This window comes from Caretta caretta, chromosome 12 (genome assembly GCF_965140235.1).
Source record: "Caretta caretta isolate rCarCar2 chromosome 12, rCarCar1.hap1, whole genome shotgun sequence".
Taxonomy (NCBI): domain Eukaryota; kingdom Metazoa; phylum Chordata; order Testudines; family Cheloniidae; genus Caretta; species Caretta caretta.
In genome coordinates this window covers 5,581,959-5,605,721 of record NC_134217.1, presented here as the reverse complement: position 1 = coordinate 5,605,721, position 23,763 = coordinate 5,581,959, and the positions used below count along the sequence as shown (strand labels likewise).

General features: G+C 45.3%; 1 protein-coding gene across 1 annotated transcript in view; it reads right to left on the bottom strand.

Annotated features, from left to right (window-relative positions):
* ATP6V0D1 (ATPase H+ transporting V0 subunit d1) overlaps nt 1-23,763 on the bottom strand; it is a 95,831-nt gene that overhangs the window by 24,446 nt on the left and 47,622 nt on the right. The window lies entirely within an intron of this gene.

The following is a 23,763-nucleotide window of genomic DNA, read 5'->3' as shown; positions in this document are numbered from 1 at the left end:
GTGGTGAGTCCCAGCTCCAGTAACCTTGTAACTCTGGAAGATACAAAGAGCACAATAAAATGAGCAAGGTAAATTATGTTGTGGCCAGAGAGGAGAGAGATCCAAAGGGTCCAAGCTGTGTAAACGTGGACAGGAAAACAAATGGTGGGAGAATGCGAGGTAACAGGACTTGGAGAGACCATTGGGGCACGAAGCTATTAGTTCATGGGAGAAACCTGGAAAGCAGCAATGCTGAATCAGACGTAGGGAAGGGCAGCAGATTAGACAGGCTTGTAATGACATACAGCAGCCGAAGGAAAAGACCTAGTGTGCTTCACAGCAGAAGCAACACATCATGAAAAGGAGAGGATCGTTCTTGTCTTTTGGACTCTGTTGAGACTGCACCTAGTAAACAAAGATGTCAGAGATCACTAAGTAAGGAGCAAAGCTATGTGGGTATTGGGCTGAAGAAACTAGCTTAAAGAGTGGAGAGAGGTCCACAACTGGACCTCGGCCAAACAGCAGTTAGGCTGAGAAAAGGAAGAAATAACTGTGTACAAATATTGAAAGATGCAAATGTCCAAAAGAGAAGGATTATTTGAGATGAGCAGAGTGGTGTAAAGAGATAAAACCAAGCAGAAGAAAATATAGCAACAATCAGAAAAAGCTTTGTAACCAAGGAGCATATTTGACTGTGCAGTCTCCCAAGTGAACCAGACAGAGCCCCATGGCTTGGGACACTTACAAATGGCCTGGAAAAGGCACTGGAGAACGTAATATTGCACTGGTCCCAGGGAGGAGACTACATGTGACCAAAGACATCCCAGCACTTACTGCTAGGCTTGGCAGAGTTTGATTTATTTTACTTTGATAGATAATATTGATGTTTATTATTAAGTTCTCAGATTTTTATCTATTTAAATTTTCACCGTAGCAGGAAATGATGGGCGGGTCAGACAAATTTAATGACAGCAGACATTCAAAAAGATTAAAAGATTCAAAAAGCTGAAGTTTGGTAAACATTAAAATCCTGTCAACATCGCATCAAAATATGCAAATCAGCAAGTCAGCAAATCATACCTATTTTTACTATTCATTCACTAGCCCATTTGTCTAAGCCTAAATCACTGAATTTTGACTAAGTTTGCAAGCAGCTTTTTTCTTACTTCTCCCAAATTTAAAATTCTATTGTCGATGGAAATCTCTTTTTGATGTGTGTACGGTGAAATCAACCCAAAATCTAACCCTTATAAGCCCACATAGGGCTCAGTCTCAAACTCATCAGGTAATATAGTTTCATCCCCAGTCAGGACAACAGGCGGATATTTTTTAAACTGCTCCCTGCCCCAGGATACCAGGTAATGTATAAACAACGTTGCAAGTGGCTGCAGAGCATGACTAAGGACAGAACACGGGATGAGTTGCGTGCGTCTCATGAATCTTCTGAGAACCCGGCCACGCGGTACTGGAACAGCTGCCATATTCCACGGTCCCAAGCACTGTCCTCCAGGAAGGCATGACGAGGACCAACAACAATCCAACAAAAGCTGGAGGCTGTGCTCAACTGGGGCATAGGAAGGTTGGGGCTGCTGTTAAGGCACAAGATGCAGTCAGGAGCAGTCTAGAGTCACCTAACTACCAACATCTCCTTGTTGAAGGACACCATGAACAAGTCACTAACCACCTCAGCACTTGGAAGGAGAAAAACCTGCCTCACGGGAGTTAGTTTGTTGTCCAGGAGACCTCCAAAATGTGAGTCCGTGACCACCCTAAGCAAGCAATGGAAACCCCAGACCTCCAAACAGACGACTGTACACACGTAGCCTTGTGAGGGAGCTGATCCCACTACTGCACAGTCCGCATGCTGAAGGATGGGAATACTTATCTATTGATAATGACATGTTCACACCGGATCATAAAGCATATGCGCAAGGGTCAGATTGAGACTGACCAAGCAACTCAACTCTCAAACCAGGAAATGCCAGTGTTTTACTCTGCAACCTGAACCTTCGTGTACGATTACATACACACACGCTTCTGGGCATAAAAACATGACCTCAGAGCCCAAGCTCATGCCTGCAGGTCTGCAAATGATCAGAAATTCCCCACTTTCCAGGGAGAACACCACATCCCAGATGCCGTAGCCCTGGAAATGCCCTAAAGAAGGCTCTGAAGGCATGACGTTTTAGTGTCTAGACAGGCTATTTTAGTGCTTTTATGTGGCTTCCGTATAACCAGCACAGCCGACTCATGGGAACTAAGGTCCTTGGCTCAACAGACAGAGGGATACAACGAAAAGTCACTACAATTACAAGAAAATCCCTCAAACATTTGTACAATAGCTTTCCTGTGGCTGGTACAAGATGGCAAGGCATGGGAGAGCTCACTCGGCTTTGCTTTGCGAAGATCCGCACACTCCAGAGTAACGAGACCATCCTAAACTCAGGGCGTGAATTGGGGCCCGGGTGCTTGTGGTGGAAGAAGGGCAGGGGCGTATCTGGCAGTACGGCACACTACCACTTCTTTCAAGCTCCTGCCTAGCACTCCAGAATCAATGCTTTCATTACAAGAGAGATTCCCATAGTGGTTAAACAACGAAGAGCCGGAGATGCTTGCTCGGAGAGGTGCAGACACCCCTGTTCACCTCTCTGGGGGCACACTCAGATGCTGAATGAGAATTTAAACAACATTAACCATTTCATTGCTGATCACAACATGACAGAAAAAAAGAAGAGGAGCCCCTCTTCCACTACCTTCCTCTCTTGATCTCTGCGGACACCGCCACCATCCTGCTGTGACTCCGGCTCTCAAGCTGGACATCATCTTCAACTCAGAGTGCTTTCGAGGTCCCCACATCCAAGCTGCATTTAAATCTTGCAGATTCTTCCTACATAACATCTGTAAGATCCAGCCTTCTCTTATCCATCCAAGCTCTCAACCTCTCACTTCTCAATTACTGCAACATCTCTAGCCTTGACAAACACCATCGTGCCCTGCTCAGATCCATTCAAAATGCTGCTGCAGTGATCATTTTCCTGGCCCATCACTTTGACCAAGTCACCCCTCTCTTTGTATCCCCCTCCACTGGTTCCCTCTTCTCTACCGCATCAAACATAAGCTGCTTGTCTTTGATCTCAAGGCCCTTCACAATCTGTCCCCCACGATCATCTCTCCTCCACCGTCAATGTTCATCTCTGATGGTCCATATCACACGTCTCCATCACCCGCTTGTTACAGCTGCAAACAAGCACCATCGTGCTTTCTCCCAAGCTGCCCCTAGACCTGGGAGGTGCTCCCGTAAACATCCTTCCTTCCCAGCCCTCCTCGAGTCTCCTTTGCTGTGGCATCTACAAAAACATCACAATGGTTAGGCTGCTGGTGAGAGAGACCATAGCACATCTGACTCCTTGTATTCCATCTGTTGTCTCATCTTACACTCGTCAGCTCCTTGGGGCAGGGACAGTCTTTGTTGTGCTTATACATACAGCACCTAGCTCAATGGGGTCCAGGTTCATGATTGGGGCTGCCAGGCATGACACTAATACACATGTGAAGATATGCACAATCTGCTGCTCATTTGTGTGACAGATAAATGGCAGTGGGGAGATATCACCACTTACATATACTTAAGTTCAACCACAAGTGATGGGACTCAACGCAGGCACTGCTGGATGAGTTCTCCAGCTAGCATCAGGCAGGTCAGAAAAGATAATCAGAGTGGCCTCTTCCGGCCTTAAAAAAAAAATCTATTAATTTATTTTCCCCCAGTTAAGGAGGGGAGTTGAGGCCAAAAACCCAGAGAATATGCATATGAACATCTGCAGCTTACTTCAAGAGACCTCTCAGGTGGGTACTGCTTATTTTGGGGTGGCGTTTGTGAGTACTGCTACCTATGCCCCTCATTCTACCCCTGCCCAAATTTACACACTTTTTGGAAAGCAGACCTTTTATACACACATCATGTATCTGCTCCAGAAGTGGTCCAGGCCTAGAATTGCAGGGCAGGTGCCACAAGTCCTCCTTTTCTTTTTACAATCCAAAGGCTCAGTCAATAGCTGGACACATTGAATCCTTTTACACTAGTAAGACAGGCTGGCATGCAAGGGATTCTATAAGTGCTTATCTGTTCTCCCCTTTGCTCTGCAAAATGGCAGCCTTCTGTAGGGCTAGGCTTTTAAAAGGCCAAACACCTGAATTTGCTCTGGCAATATATCAGACTCTCTCCTTTATTTTATATTTAGCCATGCTGCCACACGGTGTGCTCTGAAATCTATTTTCTAGCATATCTGTATATTTTTGGTCTGTGATGGTAGGTACCTACAGAGGCTGGATTTATGGCTTATTACAATAAATCTATAACTCATTAACCCTCTCTTTTTGTTTATGACTGCAGAGGTGTTACCAGGCCACTCTACCTTGAATGGTCCCTTACAATACATGCTAACTACGCATGCTGAACAATCTGACCCACCTTGCATTTTGCTGTGAGTAACTTTCCCAGACCTGAAGAAGAGCTCTGTGTGCATGGGCAGCACACGACTTCTCCCCGCACCTCACCCCCGTTTGGGGAGGCTAGCGCTGCCCACCCCGCCCCCGCACCACCCCTTCTGCCTGAGGCCACACTCCCTTCCCCAGAGGAGTCCTGAGGAGCCCCGGCCTGCCGACTCAAACCACCCCAATCCCCGGCCCACTGGAGGAGCCCCACCGCAGCCCAGCCCCAGGGCCGTGGCGGGGAGCATAAGCAGGTTTGGGGAGGCTTAACCTCTCCCAGCCTCTATTACACACAGCCTATATCTGTGTGGCTTGAAAGCTTGTCTCTCTCACTAATAGAAGATATTACCTCACCAACATTCTCTAAGTTACCTGCCCTAAAGTTCCCACCACTGCTACAAATACCTGCCACCCCAGTTAGGAGACACTATTCCCAGGAAGTAGCGTACTGAAATATAACCATGCATCTGATAAGACATAGCACTGGTATTTCAAAAGGCTCTGCAGAATACAAACAAAGCCTCAAGAGATTTCCAGCCCGCACCTCAATTCACACAGCCCCTCAGCTGGCGCTAGTAATTAGCCTTGTGTCTGGCTGCTCAAAGTGCAGTGACGGCCTGTCCACCTCTCCCTTGCCGGTCGCATTTTACCTCACAGCAGAACACAACACGCAGCAAGAACAGGAATATCTGGCTCCCTGAGACACAGCCTAGTCATCATAAGACATCTGCACTGTCCCTTTAATCTGCCCAACAATTGTAAACTCTACAATCCTGGAGGCAGTATTTATTTACTGCTGTTCCAGTGCCCGGTATACAGCTTCCGGAGCCAGGGAAGCAGAGGGCAGACTGGGTCCCTGAGAATCACAGCTAGCTTTGCAACCCCACTCATATGAATATGCCAGTCTGGCAAATCCCTGCTTGCAGCTTACCAGACAGTCCTATCTTCCTAAAGATGCAATGTCATACACCTTCCCCAGCCGGTGAATCGCCAATGCTTGCATAACGATGGGAAAAGCACCCCTTTGTTTACTACTAAGAGGAAAGCAGAATCAAGTTGTGTCCCCCCATTCCTCCCCAACCCCCCAAGCTAGGGAAGTCCATTTAATTGAATCCTTCTCTTATTTCTTCCGTGTTGCCTAGAATTACAATCCTGTGCAGCAGGATACACTTAATGGCCTTGCATACCTGCATGACAACTGCCTGTATGTTAGCAAGCCTCCAGAGTGAAATTGCCACCCATTTCTCCACTGTCAAAGCAGCTCTCACTTTGGTCTCCGTGCTGGGGCAGCTCTGTACAACTCCAAAATCGTGGCCTTTTGCATCTGAAAGTCCTGCAGCCACCCAGTCATCCCAGGGTTGCATCATGATCTGATCCCACTACTGCGTGCTTGTTTCACTGACTCAGAACCATGGCTGTCCGTGCAGCTGGTCAGTGAATGCCCGCAGCATCTGGCTAGTTTAATTCACTGTCCACATCATCCACTCAGTGTTCTCAGTACACTGCTGGGGGCTGCGGTTCCACAAATACAAAAAAAACCCAGTCAGTCACCATGTCTCTAAAACAGATAAGCGCTCAATTGATGGTTTCACATCTGTGTTTGACAGCAAGATGGCAAATAGAACATTGGTATGAAAGAGCAGATTTGGGGATGGACCAGAGGGAAGTGGGGATTTTTAACCTAAACAGCCACAATTCTGAGCAGAGTGTTATCCCACAATATGCTACAAAAATTTCCCACAACATAAAGCACCCGATGGTGGTGCTTGAAACACTGGGAGGCATACCCACAGTGCCACATGTCTTTTGCTGGTGCTACCTGGCGTTGCGAGGACACGCTGCACCGACAAAGGCAGCCAAATGCGAACACTCTTGCCCAAAGAACTGTTGGCAGAACCTCTGCGGGTAAGACTTTCTAGTCTATACCAGCACTGAACTGGGATATTCTAACGTGGTCCCGGCAAAGCCAGGTATTTGACCTGCTCTGAGCTGGCACCCTCATGCAGGCCCTTGGGATGTTTGCAACATTTTACAAGCATGTATGGACAGTGTTTAACAAGTGTAAGATGCTTGAAGTGATGCTGTAAACCCAAAAAGCAGCTAGTGTGATGTGGCTTTAAAGGAGCAGAAAAGACGAAAGGAAGGTGTCGAAGAGCCTGACCTCCAGGCATAAGAAATTGATCTTGCAGAGAAAAGTTGGACGCACCATTGCCCCATCTCAAGAGTCAGACGCTGAGGTGAGCAGGCACTCCAGGGAGAGCAGCACACCTTCGGGATCTCAGATGGCTTGCAGTTAACATGCCAAGCCCTGTTCTTGGTACTGTAATAGCTCGTTACCAAGGCAGAGTGTTGTTTGTTAAAGAAATAACTTGAACTATACTTTGCTCTGTATTTACCAACTACCATAGGTAATGCGCTCAAAGTTTACTTTGAACTGAATTATGTAATTTTATTGCCCCACTGTACCTTGGTGAAAACAAACATCACCAACACTGTGTGTTTCTAAGAAAGAAGCAGGATCAGGACTGAAGGATCAGGCCAATACTTTCCATCCAATTCTCCATTTGTGCGCTGAAAGTTTGGTAGTGAGAAGTGTAAAACTCTCCTCTCATCATGCACTTGTCATACAGTCCTCCCCCTTGGAAGGGAAGTGAACCCTCAACAAATTCCATGGCCCCTTTTTAAAGAACTAAAAGCCACTGGAATAGAAAACTGGAATGCCTGCTCTCATACCCATCAGGAGAAATAGCTCCTTTAAGTCATCGTTCAGTTCTAGAGGCAGCTGGGTTATACAACAATTTCCAGCACATAACGTTGAAGCTCATTCCTAATGTCCATGAAAACGTGGTTTCCTTTGGACAGACGTGGAAGGAGTGGGGTCTCTGCCATTCAGGATGGCATGGTCAGAGAACTGCTGGTCCTATAAGCCTTTTCAAAGCCTATGCAAATAGTTCTGACACACTGTTGTTACTTCTTCCTTCAAAGTCCTTGGATCATCTTCCACAGTTCTCCTGAACCACCCCTCTTCAGCCAGCTAAATCAGTCTCTTCATTTCTGCCAAAGTGGCTTGTAAAGCTTTTATTCCGAGATCTGCAGAGCTCCTAGAATGATGTTTGTTTTCATCCCCAAATAAAGACTCAAATCCCTCTTCTAAATGGAAAAACTTCAAGGCAGCCTTAACTATGGTGTCACTAAGAAAGCCTCCCGAGAATTTTGGATCTGGGGTTCATTTTACACTAGCGACAGCGTGGTTTCCCCTTGCTGTAGGTTCTCGATCATTGACTGGGATGTGCCCTGTAGCCCATGTAGTGTCAAGAAAGGTCTGCTCGTCACAAGGAGCACTACCCCTTAACCCAGGCAGCCATGGAAAGACCTTTGCTCCATCCAATAGCACTGTTGTAAGATTAACTTCAATTCAAAGTTGAGCAGCAGAACCCACGTCTGCCCAGCGCAGAGGAGGAGCAGAAGTAAGTTGGGGAGTGGGGTAGTGGCCATGCCAGCCCAAAACGGGAGTCTCTGCTGGGTGGGGCTTAGAAAGTATCTGTCGTTCACTGACCAGAGACAGCCCACTTGGCTCTAGCAGCCACTCAGTTTAAAGCCTACTCACCAGTGGCAGGAATTACTGTTCCTAAGTTACACAGGAGTAACAGGGATGTGCAAAAAAACCGAGGAGTCCTTGTGGCACCTTAGAGACTAACAAATTTATCTGGGCAAAAGCTTCCATGGGCTAGAACCCACTCCATCCCCCGGCTGTTTCCCGCAGCTGGGCTTCAGTCACACGTTCTCCTGGCAGCCTTTAACAGAGCAGTAGGAGTGAGAATGAGAAATGGCGGGGCTGGAGGGTGCGGAGGAGATCTTGCCATGGCAATATACACCTGTGGCAGAGAAAAGGGGAAGACACACAAATACAAGAGAAACCAGGGGCCTGTAAGCACAGAACTCTCAGGCCATGGCCCACCGAGCTCATCTCCAACAGTGGTCAGAGAAAGGGGTGCAAGAAACACCACAGTCGGCTGTGTGTCATGGCCTGCCCAGAGCGGAAGTTTCTCCATAGCAGCTCCAGTGAGGAGGTGCTAGGTCTTCATCTGAGTCCTCTAAGTGCTAATTGTGGGTTTTACTACCAATTTCATTATTTAATGCAGCTAAGCTCTGCCTCAACTCTATTTTGTGGCCAGGAGTGCCACGGGCTCACTGTTTCCCATTCTCTCTTAACATGTTCTGCTTTTCAGTGAATGTCTTTGTTTGTATATTATGGGAAAGAGCAATCAGGAGTTCCCAGCCTCCCTCCTTGGCACCACTCGCTAGCTTAGACACCATCCTGTCCCTCACACAGAAGCCTTCCAGGGATCTCATTTATCTATTGCTACTCTATCCCCTCCTGAAGGACGGTGACTGGAGCCGAACAGCCTTCCCGGTGAGGTTCTAGAACGGAGCAGCAATGCTTTCTGTATTCTCCGCCCCATTCTCATGCACAGCGAGACTGCTGGCTCTTTGTGAGCTGTGCGGCAACGCCAGGTCCCTTCCCTGGGTGTTTCTTAGAGCCCAGCAAGGGGAGCCCTTTTAACCTAGCCTCAGTCTTCTCCAGAATCAACTAACCTAAATGACTGCATGATTTGAAAATTTATCCACCTCATTGCCCACCCTTTTCAGACACCTTTAATATATTAAGCGTGGCTCCTAGGTGAAAGATAATGCCCCAGCCCAAAGGAAGGGGGATGCAGGACCAGCCAGAGCAAGGGGATTCCACACCACCCCCAACTCCTGGGTCTGCCAAGGAGGCAGGGATATCCATCTCTCTGGACATCAGGAAGGCACTGACAGAAGAGACACAATGGGAGTTTCGAGCAGAGATGGCAGTTCCATTGACTGAGGACACGAAGTAAGGAACCTGTCTATTAGAGGGAGTTTGACCCCACCGGGTGACTCTGCTATGATGAAGACATCAAGCTATGCAACTGCAAGAGGCAGTTCATGAGAGTTAACCTTAGGCTCTGTAGCATCAGTGGTATCTGAGGGAATCCACCAACGACAGCCCTATGTTACAGTGACACACTAAGTGCAATCCACTTCAGAAAAGCTTTTAGCCCAACGGACAACCTGACCAGGTTCAAACCGACTATTTGGGAGCTATCCCAAACACACAACAAATAAAGAATCTATCCAAAATGTATAAAGGAACATTAAAAAAAAACAAAAAAAACCCAGGACAGTTCGTTCTGTCAGGCTAATACAAAGAACAAAGCCTTTACACAAAGTCAGTGCGGCAGAACACTGAGAACCGCCTAAAATCACTTCCATCCCGCAAGTCCATATAGATATTTGTTGAATTCAGGAAGTGGTTTTGCTGCTTCAAGCACACTTAATACCTGCGGTAGCTGCCCTACAACATGACTCTATAAATACTCTGAGCCGAACAGTCAGCTATTTGTGTTGGAGCTAGCATTTTGACAGCCAGCTTGTGCCTCTGAGTCTGAAAGTTATTACAAAAGGCATAAAAGAATCAGGAAGAGACACTCCTTGCAAAAAGAGATTATTGACCACAGAGGAGTTCTCTAACAAGGTAATTTGCCCTGACGTGACGCTATCAGGAGTTTTATCAGAGATTGCAGTTAGCCTTCTAAGAACAGTATAAAAGTTAATCTCTGGAGTCAGAAATCATCTTCTCCCTGGTAACGGACAAGGATGGTAAACTACACTCACTAAAAGAAAAGGAGGACTTGTGGCACCTTAGAGACTAACCAATTTATTTGAGCATAAGCTTTCGTGAGCTACAGCTCACTTCATCCGATGAAGTGAGCTGTAGCTCACGAAAGCTTATGCTCAAATAAATTGGTTAGTCTCTAAGGTGCCACAAGTCCTCCTTTTCTTTTTGCGAATACAGACTAACACGGCTGTTACTCTGATACACTCACTAAGGAAATAAAATAAATGAGTTTACAGTGGTCACGTCAGAAAAAAGGGAAAAAAAAGTCAAATTTCCAACAAGCCATGTGTTGAAAGGCTATCACAACTAACAATGGCCCACCCATCACGTGGAAGTCTCTGAGAGGGGCATTTCCTGAGATGCAAACAAATCAATGCTACTCCCCTAAGTGGGAGGAGAAGAGAACTACTGCTGGATGGCCAAAAGCAAGGATTTGGAAGTGACCAAGAGATCCCCAACGTTTGGCCCTTTTGCCTAGAACCATGGTTGAACAAGGACATTTCCAGTTTAACCTTGATTGTGTGCTTTTAACAATGGAGACGGGGTCAACATTTCTCCCCACCTCTTTGGACATTACAAAACTGAACCCTGTGGTCCTCAGGAGGGGCTCTGCAGACTCCCCACCTCAGCCCTGGATGCTGCCCATTCTTCAGGTCTTCTCTCTCCTTTTGGGGTCGATTTTCAAAGACACATGACAGCTAGGCACCACCTATTGATAAGCTGCACTTTGAAAGGCCCGAGGTCTCCCCTCTTTGCCTTCTCTTCCCGTCATCTTTATGCCCCATGCTGCTCCTGCCCCTCTTCCAGTGCCTCAAGTGCTCTCTCCTCACTTCACTTCCACCACTCACCACAATCCCATGCTGCCTGCACCTCTCCCCAGTCACATCCCCCTCTATTTCAGCTCAGCACTCCCAGGACTCACTTCCAGCACAACATGACTTAGGTTCGTTCCTTCCCACCCACCCCAGTGCCTGTTGCCTTTGCTTGCCACGTTGGTCTATTCAGATGGCCAGCTCTTTCGGCCAGGCCCACCAGGTATCAACTCTCAAGTGCCACATGCTGAGTGATGGGGCCACTTTCACTGAGACGTGGCTGGTGTGAAGCGTGCAGCACCCTCTCCCTTACACTGGTCACCAGCGCTGACAAAGTAGCCGAATATCATCCGATAAGAAAAATCCTCTGCAAGATCACGTTACAGCGTTCTGCTGCTGAGAAGCTTCTCCCCCTCCCGGTGCTTCTGCATAGCGCTGAGTCCACACAGGAGACCCATGGCAACTTCCCTGGCTGGCTTTGCAGCACGCAGACTACACACAGCTCTGCTGGCTGTGATGATATGTTACTACGCGACCCAACTTCGCTGGCGGTCTTCTTTAGAAATCAAAGCTCCAAAATTCTCCAAAATGGGGAACTTGGTGAACATCTGTTCCTAAGGCACCGTGAGACCTACTGACCATCAGGGCAAAACATGTCCAGGCAAGAGACAGCGCTTTCGGGGGGAGTGGGGGTGGGCAGGCAGACACGACAGTCTGAGTCTAAGGAACAAACCACCCCAGGAACTACAGGACCACCCCAAACCTCCCCACCTTCTACTGTAAGTACCAGGCTCACATCTCCAACTGCTTTTCTCTGACAGACACGGAGCAGTATGGACATTTAAAAATCTCCCCCAAACAAGACCCTACCGAAACAAAACCTACACACACAATTCTCCCTGTAGGGAAGGGAGAAAATGAGCCACGGGTGACAGGCGAGTCTCACCTCACTTAATGTACAACTGGAAGACCGTCCAATACCCTGACGACAAGGGCAGGATAAAACCCCGTGTAAAATAGGAGGCCAGCTCAGGGGAGCAGCATTCACATCTCAACTCATTCCCAAGCTCCCCAGCTGGCAGGGGCTGGGAATATTACTAAGGCAGCACTTTCTACCAACGCCAAAGGCCAGCGTGAGGGCACCAAAAGTAAACTAACACTAAAGAAAGACAGGCCAAGAAAGATGATTTTACGCTCTTCAGATCAATTTGCAACCAACTGTAAAATGTTTTCACTGTAGAGATGTTTGTTTTAGTGCAGCCATTCCCTGGCAAAGCAACTATTAAAAAACCAATGACAGGGCAAAGGAACATGCTGTACTGTCTTTGGCAAATAAAATCTGGAATGATCAGGCAAGATCAAGACTGCACCAGGCTAAGTTCAGAAAGGGAAAGGCACAAAATGAGTTACACTTTAGCAAGGGACACAAAAGACAACAAGAAAAGGTTATATAAACACTTCAGGAACAAGAGAAAGATGAAGGAAGTATAGGTAAATTACTTAGCAGGGAAGGAGAGCTAATAACTCAAGAAATCACAAAAGTGGAGGTGTTTAATGCCTATTTTGCTTGTTTTCACTATAAACATTAATGGTGACCACATACTTAAAACAATATTAACAGGGGCAGGGAGGGTGGAATGAAAGCCAAAAGAGGGAAAGAACAGGCCTCAGAACAGTTATCTATTATCTTCGAGAACTCACGGAAGATAGGTGAGGTCTTAGAGGACTAGAGAAGGGAAAACTTGTCTTCAAAAAAGGAACAAAGAGGACCCAGGGAATTACAGATCAATCAGCCTAACATCATTACCTAGAAAGATACTTAAACAAACAATTTGTAAGCACCTAGAAGATAACTGGGTTATAAAAACGTAGCCAGCATGGATCTATCAAGAACAAGTCATGCCAAACCAACCTAATTTCCTTCTGTGACCGGGTGACTGGCTTAGTGGATGGGGGAAGCAGTAGATGTGATATAGCTTGATTTTAGTAAGGCTTTTGAGACTGTGTCAACATGACATTCTCATAAGCAAGCTAGGGAAACATGGTCTCGATGAAATCACTATAAGGTGGGTGCACAACTGGTTGAAAGACCGTACTCAAAGAGTAGTTAATGGTTCACTGTCAAACTGGGAGGGCATATCTAGTGGCATCCCACGGAAGTCAGTCCTGGTTCTGATCCTATTCAATATTTTCATTAAGGACTTGGATAGCTGAGTGGAGAGAGTATGCTTATAAAATTTGTGGGTGACACCAAGCACTTTGGAGGACAGGATTAGAATTCAAACAACCTTGACAAAACTGGAGAATTGGTCTGAAATCAACAAGACGAAACTCAATAGAGACAAGTGCAAATTACTACACTTCGGAAGGAAACTACAAAATGAGGAGTAAGCGATCAAGCGGCAGTACTGATGAAAAGGATCTGGGGGTTAGAGTAGATCGCAAATTGAATAGGAGTCAACAATGTGATGAAGCTCTGAAAAAACACAAATATTTTGGGGTGCATTAACATGAGTGTCCTAAGTAGGACACAGGAGGTAGTAATAATCCCGCTCCACTTGGCATGGGTGAGGCGTTAGCTGGAGAACTGTGTCAAACTCTGGGGGCCACACTTTAGGAAAGATGTGTACAAACTGGAGAGAGTCCAGGGGTGATCTAGGTATAAGCAGTCCTGGCTCAGTGGAGGGGGCTGGACTAGATGACCCTTCCAGTCCCACATCTCTATGATTCTCTGGCTGCCCCAGACCACGGAGAAAGCCATCCCCATGCTCAGCTCTAGTCACAGTACAGAAGCCAGAGGTGCACAGACATGGGGCCAGCGTACCACCACCTGCACCTGACTGGGAGCTACACGACACAGGCCTGTCCCAATGCTGTCTGAGCCCCCGAGAGGGGACACTGCAGCGCAGCACAACCCCCCCCCCCCCCCCCGGCACTGGGATGCATGCACAGCTGCAGCTCACAACAGACCCAAGGGAAGAATGTTTACCAGGTCACTCTCACTGGCAGGTTTGACAAGTATGGCTGATGCTGAGATTTCTCTGTTGAGCTAAGTGGGACTTCGAGACGGAAAAATGCCAGCACAAGTTACTCCACTGCCAGCTTTGAGGGGGGCTCACCATCTCTTGTGCTTAAAGGTGAATGGCAAATCACAGGGGCCTTCAGCCAGGGTCACACACTGGAGACCTCATGCTACCAGTAGTACAATCTCCTTCCTGTCTGCCAATTCCAGGTGAGTTTTCTAACTGAAGCAGTACTATTCCCAACATGGGGTGAGTTGACAATAGACCTCATTCTCCTATACAGGTGGCCACTGATTTTTAGTAGAGCAATTGATGGGCACCTAGGTATGAGTAAAGCTAAGATTTTATCACCGTTATTTTTAATAAAAGTCAAACAGGCCACGGGCAACAAACAAAAATTCACGGAGCCAGTGACCTGTACATTACTTTACTAAAAGTAAATGGGGGCTGGGCTAAATAGAGTGGAGGAAGAGAGTTTTGGGGGTGGAGGGGCACCATGGTGGGGGACACAGCCCCAGCCCCAGTTGTCATAGCAGGGGGCACACAGCCCCGGCTCCAGAGTTGGCTGCAGCTGCGGGACAGGGGTGTGCAGCCCCGACTGCAGCCCCCAACAAGCCCTGGCCACAGCCGGGGAGGGGGTGGGGGGGAGAAGAGAGGAGATGGACACGTGGTCCTGGGAAGTTGCAAGGAGGGTGCCGGGCAGGCATGTGGCCCCAGCTGCAGCCCCTGGCGAAAGCCATGGGGCTGGGGTGCACGGCCCTGGCTGGAGCCCCCACTAAGCCCGGTATGCCACCGGGCTCGGACATTGCCCCCGCCAAGACCAGGACACCGCAGGGCTAGGGCGCACGGCCCTTGCTGCAGCCCCTGGAGGAAGCAGCAGGGCTGGGGCTGCAGGGTCCTGGTACCAGCCAGCCCCACTTGCAGGGCAGAGGCAGGGGCAAACAGTCCTGCCTCCTCCTCCTGAAGCCCTAGAAGTCTCCGAGGTCTTGTAAAGTCACGGAAACCATGATTGCCGTGATCTCTGTGACTAAACCGTAGCCTTAGGGATGAGTGACTAAGACACGGTTATATTTGTTTTGTGTCAACAGAATCCCAGCCAGTAACACACATATGCACACAACTCCACTGTGAAGCAGTTCCAGTTGCTACCCAATATACCTGAGATACTCACAGAAGCAGGTAAGTGTATATTTAAACCCTCTCACAAGACATCCCCTTACTCCTCCACCTCTTTCCATTGTCACAGCCCTAGCTGTGCACTGCAACCTTAAGCCAGATTTATTTCTGATTTGAATGTGTCAGATATTTTTAACAGTGAGGGTGTCACTCACTGGAACAAGCTACCACGTGAAATGGTGCATTCTGCATCTCAGGAGATCTTCAAATCCAGATGGGATACCTTTCTGGAAGAGACTTGAGTCAAATGTGAAGTTATTGGGCTCAATACAGGGATAAGGGGGTGAAATTCTCTGGCCTGTGAGAGACAGGAGGTCAGATGATCTCCTCTGGCCTTAAACTATGAATCTATTAACTCTGCCCACATCAATCATTGCCTGACTTTTCCCCAACAACAGCAGTGGTGGATGTTTGGTGCTGGAGTTGGTTGTGTGGTAGAGGGTTGTTAGCAGTTACAGTAGTGTTGTAAAGCTGGCACCTCTAGTGGGGCTGAGGTAAGGTTATGGCGTTTGGTCTATGGTGTACAGTAGTTGCATTAGTGGTAAAGAGTGTCTGACACGAAGGACAATAGAAGGAACGTATTGTTTGTTAGGTGGCTTACCTACACATCGCTGCTTCTGTGGATTTGTAACAGGTACATTGTACAGGCCTAACTATGTCACAACCAAGTCTGTTTTAGTTTCCTGGAGATTTTTTATTGCTTAAGTTAGCTGAATTTCTTACCCCCATCCTGGTGGAGGACAGTCCTTCAGCAACTGCGCACAGACCCTCCTCTGCTGTAGGAAAAATCTGACCGATGTAGTGGCTGATGGAGAAGGTTTCACAGAGCTGGCCCTCAGTCTGCTTTAGGGGCACAGCTCAAGCTTCTGGTCATGACCAACAACAGCTCAAATATTATCCCAAATCTCATTTTTGAGACAGCTACCCATTGCACCAGATCTTCTCAAGAGCCATCTCTGCTGTGTTGTGTGTACACAATGTTTTTTTAAAAAGACAGTCAACAATGACAGATTGGACTGTCAAGAACAAAATCTTAGCCAGAGCCCACGTCGAAGGGCTTCCTTTTAGAAGTAGGTGAAAAGGAAAGACTGTACAGAAAATTCAAAGGGCATAAAACGAACAGTGGGGTTTTTCAGACTGAAAGACCTCATGCTAAAAGAAAAAGCTAGAATCAATGCACTATATTAAACTTGTTTTGGAACCCAACCTATGCAGTTGCTACTAAGTACATCCATACTTTTTGGTTTTTTAAAACAAGCGAATTTCCCAAACAAAAAATGGAAGAAAAGTTTAATCAGAAGTGTGAATTTAAGAAATAAATAAAGAAAGAAAGAAAGCAAGCAAGCAAGAGTTGTGTAATAACACTTCGTGAGATGCCTGAAAATCCACAATTCCTCAATCACAAAAAATGTTGTTTCCCAAAAAAGAGCTGTAAGGAGTACAGAGAACTTGAATGACTAATAACTATTAATTCCCCCTGGCCCTGAAAAGTTAGAAAAGCTCTCCACCTCTGTTTATCCCAAACTAGGATCTACCTAGTAAGTAAAGACAATAGGAAAATTATTCACATCATGAGACACTTTGTCTAAGGACCCACAGATCAGCTAAGATTAGGAGTTCCACTTTCCAAGAACAGAAAATAAAATGGCTCAATATTATGTGCCTTGGCAAGAGTCTCATAGTTTGTATATGGATAAAAGCTCTTTCACCCTTCCAACATAACTGAAGAGAACTCCAAAAAAGTTACCCAACACTATGCTTTGCAATGCAAAAGTAGCCCACTATGAGTAGATCAAGAGATGGGAGGGGAAGCTGTGAGTTAAGCCAACTAGAAGTAACTTGTGAGATTGGAGGCACTGCTTGTTAACCCAAGAAATGCAAATCACATGTTTTCACCCCAAGTGACCAACTATACTTTGTTTGCCTTATAAATCTAATATGCCATGTTTTCTCCAGTCATGTCTTTCACCTCAAAATCAGAAGCTGCACATTTGCCTGCCCTGTGACTCAGACAAACTCTCTCTATATGAATAACGTTTATTGTTCTATTGTAAGCCCGAAATAATGTGAGAAGTTCCTATACAGTCAAAGAATGTATGGAATACAAATTATTGTTGCATTCTAGGAGAGACAGGCATCGAATAGCACAAAAAGGAAGGTTAAAGAATCACCAAACCAGGGTATAAAGTTTAATTTATTAAAAGAAATTGCTTAATTTGAATTAACATCACAAGCTGATACAGAAATACAATCCTTAAAATGAATCTAATATAAAAAGCCTCTGATAAGACAAGGACTGAAGAAATGTGTTACACACTAACACCATCTTCTGGATGCCAACAGAAGCAGCAAGATGAAATCTGAGCACTCAGTTGGAAAATAGCCAACAGAAATCAGCTGGTGGTCCTCTCCCAAGAGCTGTGGAGTCAGGATGCATAAACTTGAGGTCAACATGTGGGACCCCAGAGCTCACTGGACCTCCATGGACAGCCTTGCCCTTTGTCCAGCATCCCGTGACCAAGCACTGACTGAACCCACTAAGTTGCAGAATCCCAGTATGATGGATGCCTGGACCAGCCATATGAAAAAAGGACTCTACCCTCACCCCAGGGTTAACAGGACTAGAAGAAGCTGGGAGGGGTTGCAAGTGCTTTGGAGGACAGGATTAAAATTCAAAATGCTCTGGACAAACTGGAGAAATGGTCTGAAGTAAACAGGATGAAATTCAGTAAGGACAAATGCAAAGTCTTCCACTTAGGAAGGAACAAATCAGTTGCACACATACAAAATGGGAGAGGACTGCCGAGGAAGGAGTACTGCAGAAAGGGATCTGGGGGTCATAGGGATCACAAGCTAAATAGGAGTCAACAGTGTAACACTGTTGCAAAAAAAAAAAAAAAGGGAACATAATTCTGGGATGTATTAGCAGGAGTGTTGTAAGCAAGACACGACAGGTAATTATTCAGATTGGAGATTTCACCGAGACTTGTTAGATAAATACCTGCCAGGGATGGTCTAGATAATACTTACTCCTGCCTTGAGTGCAGGGGACTGGACTAGATGATCTCTCGAGGTCCCTTCCAGTCCTATGATTCTGTGATTTCAAAATCCGATGACGTGAGCTGTAGCTCACAAAAGCTTATGCTCTAATAAATTTGTTAGTCTCTAAGGTGCCACAAGTCCTCCTTTTCTTTTTGTGATTTCAAAGACCGTATTTCCCCTTTTGTTCGTTAACATATATAACTGAGGGCTACCTTGCTGAGTCTGCATTCTTTAGTGCGACCTCACATGACCATATTTTAGATTTTAATTAGTGCTGTATGCATTCCCTCCTATATAAGTCCAAGCAAATTGACCCAGTGAGATTTGAGCCTTAACTTTAAGCAATTGCTTTTGATATTCTAAATGTGTCCTTTTGGACCAATGCATTCAAATAGCAGGGCTCACATATTCCCACAAGTGCCTTGAAGACAAGTACATCCTTACTCCTTGGAGAAATACTGGAAGTGTGATAAGTGTGTTAGGTACTAAAGAATTTATGATTGGTACAGGTACAGAGAAGGGCTACTAGGATGGTCCGAGGAATGGAAAACCTGTCTTATGAAAGGAGACTCAAGGAGCTTGGCTTGTTTAGCCTAACTAAAAGAAGGTTGAGGGAAGATATGATTGCTCTCTATAAATATATCAGAGGGATAAATACCGGAGAGGGAGAGGAATTATTTAAGATCAGTACCAATGTGGACACAAGAACAAATGGATATAAACTGGCCACCAGGAAATTTAGACTAGAAATTAGACAAAGGTTTCTAACCATCAGAGGAGTGAAGTTTTAGAACAGCCTTCCAAGGGAAGCAGTGGGGGCAAAAGAGCTATCTGGCTTTAAGATTAAACTCGATAAGTTTATGGAGGAGATGGTATGATGGGATAACATGGTTTTGGTAATTAAATATTCATGGTAAATAGGCCCAATGGCCTGTGATGGCATATTAGATGGGGTGGGATCTGAGTTACCCAGGAAAGAATTTTCTGTAGTATCTGGCTGATGAATCTTGCCCATATGCTCAGGGTTTAGCTGATTGCCATATTTGGGGTCGGGAAGGAATTTTCCTCCAGGGCAGATTGGAAGAGGTCCTGGAGGTTTTTCATCTTCCTCTGTAGCATGGGGCACAGGTCACTTGCTGGAGGATTCTCTGCTCCCTGAAGTCTTTAAACCATGATTTGAGGACTTCAATAGCACAGACATAGGTGAGAGGTTTTTCGCAGGAGTGGGTGGGTGAAATTCTGTGGCCTGCGTTGTGCAGGAGGTCAGACTAGATGATCATAATGGTCCCTTCTGACCTAAATATCTATGAATCTATGATTATTATAACTAACTACAATAAGAAATCTTGGTGATTTGCACTGTTCTTTGGTATAACTGCTGAGCCGCAGTCACAGTCTGGGATAATTGATTGCAAGTTGGTATTGGTGTGATCAGTACACACCGAGAACATTGGTTGTGTCTACGCTTTATTGGTGAAGTATGTTGATGTGGTTCTGGGTGCATTAATAAACTGATTGGTTAAGAATAACAAAGTGTTTTGATTTGAGAAATACTGTTCAAGTTAAAAGTTGACCTGAAAAGAACCTAGTGTTAAAGTTAGTAAGCTAATGCTCCCTGGACTCAATAAGAAGGGGTTATCCTATTAGATTCAGTCTAATATTGGCTATAACACTATCAAATTGGCAAACCTAGTTTGTTAGATTTCAGCTTTAAAATCTAAAATACATTTGCCAAGATGCCAAAAAAATTGGCACCCCCCCACCCTTTCACACTTAAAAAGCACCACAGAAAATGGAAACTAAGATCAGTTGATGGCAATGAATATAAATTATAAGTTAAGAAGAGCAGACACTTAATAAAGGAAGCTACAAAGGTTTCTGTGAAAAATATTTGGCCTATAGGGTTTAAAAAAAAAAAGAATCTTAACAATGGTATGGGTCCATTCCAAGTTACAGATAGTAAGTTGTCAGTAATAAAGCCGAGAAGACAGAAGTGCTCAATAAATATTTATTACCAGTATTTGGAAAAGCTGGATGCTGTATCATAATGAGAAGGTACTTTCTATTTCAACAATAAAGAGGATTATAAACAGCATCTATTCAATTTAGATTATTGAAAATCAGCAAGCACAGAAAACTTGTACACGTGTTTTAATAAACCTTAAAGAACTAGGGTTAGCTCTTGGGGACAGGGAAAAATCCAATATTGTTCCAATATTTTAAGGGGACAAATGGGATAAGCCAAGCAGTTATTGATCAGACAGCCAACCCCAAGTAAAAAAAAACAATGAAGGTGGTGATACAGGACTATCTAAGAGTGGAAATATAATCTGTACCAATCAATAGGATTGTATGGAAAACAGAACTTGTGAAATGAACTTGGTATCTGAAGAGATTACAAGTTTGGTTTATTAAGGTAATGAAATACTTTGATTTAGCATGGAAAGACTGATTAAAAACTAGCACTACATAAAATCAGTGTAGCACATATTCAAGGGATGACAAACTAGCTGACATATCTCAAAAAGCAATTGGCAATAGGGGTGTTTCAAGGGGAATCTTGCAGGGATCTGCCGTGGCCAATCTCAATTCAAAAGCTCTATCAAATATTCAGGAAAAAAAATAAATTCTTGATATAGCTTGTAGACAGACTGGTTGGGTGATAAATAATAAGGACTGGTCACATACACAGCACAATCTGGACTGCACAGTAAAAGGAGTACAGAAACGTGTATTTTATTATAGCTAAACGCAGACTTGTAAATCTAGGAACAAAGAATCTAGGGCCCACTTACAGGTGGAGGGGGCTGCATGCTGGAAAGCAGCAACTCTGAAAAGGACTTGGATCACGGTAGAAGCCAACATCAGCTTCTAGCATGATGCTGTGCTAAGGCAGCTGCTGTGACCATTATGCATAGACAGGAGAAGGAGCAGGGAGAAGGTATTACCTGGGCATACAGCATCGCTGAGACTGTTACTGGACGCCGTGTCCACTGCTGGTGTCCAAAGCTGGACAGGGTTCAGAGAAGAACCACAAGAACAATTCAAAGAAAACCCAGTTCGACAGTGAAATTAGAGAAGTTCAATTCAGTTTACCCAAGAGAGGCTTACGACATGACTTGCTCACTGTCTACTAGCCCCCATATAGTGAGAAGTTTTCCCAAAAGCAGAGAGCTCTTGAAATCAGGCAGACTAAAGCATAACAAGATCCAGTGTCTGGAAGCTGAAGCTAGACAAATTAAAGCTGGAAATATGGGGCAAGGTTTTAATGGTGAAGGCACTCCACCATTGGAACAACTAAATCAACAGTATGGTTGAGTCTGTCATTTGAGGTCTTTAAATCAAGATTGGATGTCTTTCTAAAAGATCCTCTAGCTCAACCGGAGATTACTGGACTAAAAGAATCACAAGGTGAAATTCTCTGTCCTGTGGCTGGACTGCTACTTGTATCATGGTAGCTCTTAGGAGCCTCAGTAATGGATGAGGGCCCCATCGCGCCAGGTGCTGGACTGACACAGAACAAAAAAGAGCCCCTCCCCCCAAGAGTTTACAATTAAGTACAAGACAGGAGACCAATGACACAATACTGACATACTCCCTCCATTGGTCTAAGGAAACAGACAATCTTGGTCAGCGTGACCAAGTTTCTTGTAGGCCTCATGGTGAAGGAGAGATGTAGAGAGAACTACGAGCTAGTTTTGCAGATCTCGCCAAGCATGTGGGGCAGCACGGGAAAAAAAGCACCAAGGTGTTCACCTGAAAATTTAACAAGGGGGCGATGGAGGTTGGCATCAGGGGCCAATATGATGTGGGAGTCAACATCTCAATCGTAAGAGACGACGACAGGTAGAATGGCTATGGACTGTGAAGGGCCTTAAAGCAGAGTGATGGAGTGAACAGTGGCACAAACAACAACAGTGGCCAGAGCGAACAGCGAGCAGCTGGAGGAATGAGCGAGGTGCCTTCTTGCCCCCCAGCTGGGAGGTGAACTCACATGAAAGCAGCTCTGAACTCGGAGTCTCCACTGACCAAGGACAACACCAGTGAGTGTTAATGAGGCTGTTGCACAACACAGTTCATGCGACCAAACATGGCCTTTCTATTTAAGCAAGAGATACCACACTACAAACTGGAGGCCAATGTTAAATGCACTGTCACTTGTTAATCCTGAAGCTGAACACTGGTTCCGAACAAGACCAGCAAATGCTCACTGTCTTTCTGCAGGAAACTCAACTGACTGGCTAGACACATGTGGTGCAACAGCAGAAGACTCAACCGTTGAAAAAGTGAAGAAGTCTCTCACCACATTCAAAAAAATTGCATGAATGCACCGATGCAAATAGTCATCAAGTATTAAGTCATTGTGTACATTATCTTGATGTCAATGGTAAGCCAGTACATGCATTTCTAGGTGTTCAAGTTATAGAAGACAGATTGGCTGCATCTGTGACAATCCACATCTTAGAAGAGTTAAATGCTTGTCAATTGGACTCCAAACAGATGGCTGCTTGCGCATTTGATGGAGCTGCACACTTCTCTGGAAGACATGGTGGAGCACAAGCTTTGCTCAGAGAAAAGTGTAACCCTAGTCTCTCCTATACACACTGCAGAGGCTATCTACTCCATCTTGCGCTAGTATAAGCTGCAGACTCTTCAAAAGACATATAAAAAGCTACAAATTTAATGTCTTCATTATATTCTTTTTTCAGCAAGAGTCCAAAAACACTGAATATATTGGAAAATACAGAAGATACACTGGGACTGAAGTTCAAATTAGTCCAACCTGGGAAAACCCTCTGGCTTTCTCATGAGCGATCCTTGGCTGTTGTCTTAAAATTACTCCAGCCATTATTACTGGCTTTGGAAAGTATCTACCAAGATGGGATGGATCAAAGTAGCGAGGCTGGTGGATTACTTTTGCTACTACATTCAGAGAAGACTATTGCCCTTCTGTCTCATAAGTCTACTGTTGAAACCACTTGGGTCATTAAACAATACCATCTAGGCATCTGCTACAACAGTAGTAGATCTTTGCCCAGCAACAGAAGCTACATTTGGATCAGAGAGCTATCCATTGAAAAAGTACTGGAAGAAGCAAAGACTTCCATCCAGAAACTGACAAATGAAGGCATTTATATTGAATCCTTAATTGAAGAGGACAAGAAGTGTTTGTTAAGATAACTGAAAAAGTATACAGACTTGATTCTTAAAAATCTATAACAGCAACTTCTAGATTCTACTCAACTTCTACGTAGCTTTTACAGATGCCTGTCCTATAAAACACCGACAGTTGAGTAGAGTGAGGCACGACCAGCAATGGAGCTGCCATGTGCTTGGGACAGAATAGAGAATTTGAACACAGAGTGGAATATCCTACTATGAATGAAGGAAGATTTGACTTCAACTTCTTTTTTATCATCACTAGTGACTCAACCCGATCTTTACACTCTGTTTCCTGGGCTGAAAGAAGCAGGAATTCATCTCTTGCTACTCCCAGTCACAACAGCTACAATTGAGCGTTCTTTTTCATCATTGA